Raw genomic sequence first — 4,281 nt, 5'->3', positions numbered from 1 at the left:
ACATCTCATGTGGTAATAAACGTACGTAATCGTTTGATACCTTCGTAATATCTGTACGTCACAGCTAAGGAAAGTGGTGTCAATTTCATAATATGTACACATTTATTCAAAATAAATGCGATTAGCCAAAAAGTTAGTTAGCACTTTAATATAACTAAAAATTCATCGATAAACTAAACGATGAACAAAGCCATAACCAACGTAAATAAAATAATGCGCCATTTCACATACTATCAGTTTTGTTTTATTTATACGTATATCGCAATGGTTTCTTTAGTTTGTGTGTAGTTTCCTAACAATTTGATTTTCTCAAAAAACTCACATTTAGTTATAAACATCTTGCTTTGGCTAGAAAATTAATAAGTAACAAATTATTGCTTTTAGCTTAATATTCAACCAGATATCTGAGAACCAGTTAATATGTATTTACAAGTTATTTGATATACTTTATAGCTCATGTTTTCTGTCTTTTTTGATTTTTTGTAAATAAGGTGTAATTTTTAATATAAGTATCTTATCTTGAAACTGCTTCAGTATGTCAACTGCTTTAAAAAAACAGGATTTGATGTTATTCCTAATATCATTGATTTGTTTCTCATACAAATTCCATAAAAATCCGACATTAAATTGCCTTATTAAAATTTGTTTCAGTACAGTTTAAATGAAAATAACTGATTCTTATGGCTTTTTCGTCAACTTGTAAAATATATCGAACTAAGAACAACATCACGTTCAATCGCAGTAGAAAGATTTTTACATCTTCTAAGTCTCTTCCTTTTTTTAATTATCATTCGATCATAATTTTCTTTTCATCAGAATCCTTCTATCAATCATAGTAGATCTTTTTCTCTTTCTGCCTTGAACTTTTTTTCTATTCTTTATCTACTACAATAGGATAATTTACTCTCCACGTGGATCATTTTGATTGTTTAGCAATAAGAAAACTCAACTAAATTAAATTCCATCAGGTTATTTTCAAAATTACAACAATTCATAAATTAATAATTCTAGTTCTATAATTATTTTAATTAATGATCCTGTATTTCAGCAATTTGCCTGAAAATTAATATATATTAGTCCTGGATTATAAAATATTTTAATTGCAAGCGATTAATTCTACGCTGCAACATCAACGTGACTTGAGAATAATCAATGTGGCGCCCTCTATGAGTGAGCTTTAAATTATCTATAGAGGAGAAAAAAAATCTGCCGATTAGGTTAAGTAGAGCGTGATGAAATATAAAAGGAATGCATTCGATAAATTACTTCGTTCTGTTGTAACTACCGCACGTACAAAAAACGGAATTTTGTGTTATACAGCTGTTAATGATCCTGCAAGTCTAAAGCGACGACTTTAGTTATGAACGAGAACGAGTTGTTAAGTAGACAGTAACGTTGAAAGAAGAACAATTGATGGTGCTACCTTAAACATTTTTCATACTTGAAGTTTCCTATTATTTCAGACAAGTCTCATTCACACGACTTTTCAGAAAATTACATGATTCTACTCGACTTAAAGAAATTTCGTTTTGTTTTTTAAAGTCTAATTAACGGTATTTTCCTTTCTTCGAGAAAAGTTTTAACAGTCAGCCTAAAGAAGTCTGCTGCACAGAACACTAATGAACAATAAAGGGCCTTTCTTACTATACTCTTCACTTGTTACATGATTTTACTGTAAAATATTAATATTTCAAAATATTTCATAATATTCCTTGAATGTATTAAAAACATACATTTTTCAATATTTTTTTTTTCTAATCTTGTAACTTTTATGACGCATATTGTTCTGGAACAGAAAATTGAAATCTTTATCTCGGGTTTATTTTGGTTATTATATTAATATTTTTGGTTTTCTCTGTAAACAATTTTAAATATTAATTAATGGGTCCGCATGGCCAGGTAGTTAGGGCGCTCGATTCGAATCCCCGTCACATCAAACATGCGCGTCCTTTCAGCCGTGGGGTCGTTATAATGCATGGTCACTTCCACTATTCGTTGGTAAAAATAGTAGTCCAAGTGATGGCAGTGGATGGTGAAGACTAACTCCCTTCCTCTCGTCTCACACTGCTAAATTAAGGACGGCTAGTGCAGATAGCCTTCGTGTAGTTTTGCGCGAAATTAAAGAAACAAATATAAATTATTTGTTAAAATTCATTGGTGTGTGTGTAACGATAAATATTAATTTAAAAAAAAAACAATAATTTTCTACACAATTCTAAGAACGAGACTGTTTCCAGTCTCAAAATTACAATAAAATACAAATAAATTACCGCACAGGATAAAAACAAAAATCCGATGAAATTAGCATAGTCTCATAAACTCTATATATTTCTTCATATTTTCCTGGGTCATCCTCTGGAGTGTAATGTTTTGCAAAAATAACACATATTTATACCTTTAGAAAATCATCAATTTCCATATTAGCTGGCATGATTTTGTAAGGGTATGAATAAGTGTTCCTTTAACAAAACATTACAATCCTGAGGATAACGCAGTAAAATATGGGGAAACATTTTAAGTTAAGAGACTGTTCCAGTATCGCCGGATTTTTCCTTTTTACCTTGTACAGCAGGCTATTGTATTTTACTGTAATTTTGAGACCGAAAACAGTCTTGTTTTTAGAACAGTGTAAAAAATATCGTTGTTTTATAAAATGTAAGTTTTTAACATGAATTATTTGTGTTTAATGTTTGAAAAATTAAGTAAAGACCTAATTAATATTAACTTTTGATAACAGCAAGTTACTAATTTAAGACAAAATAATCAATTTGACAAAATGCATAGGCAATTAAATGTACTATTCTTACGTGCTTACTAATAATCGTTATAATGCATTGTTTCATCGGTTACATACCGTCGTTGTTAACGTTGGCCGTTAACCCAATAATATTAAACGAGGTTCTGTCAGCTGAGGAAATTTAAATTTATTCTAAACCCATATATAAGTTAAACATTACAAAATAAGTTAATATAATCAAAATATAAGAATGAAGTATAATAAAACCAGATTTATTGAATATTCTTACCAATGATGTTTATAAAAGTAACATTAGAAAAAATGGAGCATACTACACTCATTTGTGTTTTTTTTCTTATAGCAAAGCCACATCGGGCTATCTTCTAAGTCCACGGAATGGAATATATTTTAGCATTGTAAATCCGTAGACTTACTGCTGTACCAACCGGGGACCCACTTATTTGAAGAATGGCACAGAAATTTACAGACACTGTGTTAATTAATACTGTAACAAACACGAAACGTATAAAGTGAAGTTTAACAGCCACAACATGGAGTAAATAAAACCTTCTTTACCCTCTGGACAAATGTGTTTATAAAAGAAACATCAAGAAAGAGAAATCTGCAGGAAGTAGTAGGTGATGCGACCGGATACAACAAAGATTAAAATCCAATCGCACCATAGAGCGAAATAAAAAACAACTAAGACAAAGTCTAGACTTATCAGAGAATATACTGTAAGAGAAACAGCAAATATGTTGGATGGTAAATTAGACATAAAAGTAAAAACAGAGAAGTTACAACAAAAAGAATTGTGGACATAAAACAGACGCGATGCTGGACAGCAGAGATGCACAGACAATAATGTTATTTTGTTTAGTTTCCTTCTCAACGGAAGCTTATACCAATGTCTGCAATAACTGCACACATGTTTGAAGATAATTACGTCATTTGACGTGTAAAGCCGGAAAATAGCATACGAAACAAGAAATCCGTAACTGCAGATATAATCAACTATAACACAGATCCTATTTTTATTATTATTATTTTAACAAGAGAAATCTGCGTATCAGTATCTAATTAACAAAGTAATTATTTTGTAATTAGTTTTCTTGAACTATAATTAAGCATTACATTTTAATTAAACTTTTATTTGGCTTCAACTTCAGTTATTCGCCTTTGTAGTTTGCGAATAGATGGCGGAAAAAGATTTTATGGTAACCTTAACCGGAGATAGATCCTAGTGAGCTAGGTCACATGCTAGGCTGAGAAGGTTTGATTTAAGCTTGAATTAACTTGTTTAAATTGAAACCATGTAAGTACTACCCAGTTATTTAAGGCTCCTAGGATGAGTCATGGGTAAGAATTCTAAAGAATGTTGATCATGTCGCACAATCTCGTACCAAATCACTGTTTTCTTTAAACAATGATTGAAAGTTTTTAAATTTAACTTTTATTTGAAAAATATTAATTACAAGAATAACTATTTTTATTCGTAACAGAGAGTCGTCTACTCACTGTGTTGAGGAGCCAACCCCCTAATA

This window comes from Tachypleus tridentatus, chromosome 1, assembly GCF_004210375.1.
Source record: "Tachypleus tridentatus isolate NWPU-2018 chromosome 1, ASM421037v1, whole genome shotgun sequence".
Lineage (NCBI taxonomy): Eukaryota > Metazoa > Arthropoda > Merostomata > Xiphosura > Limulidae > Tachypleus > Tachypleus tridentatus.
The sequence above is the reverse complement of the archived record's forward strand: the minus strand, read 5'-3'. Positions refer to the sequence as shown.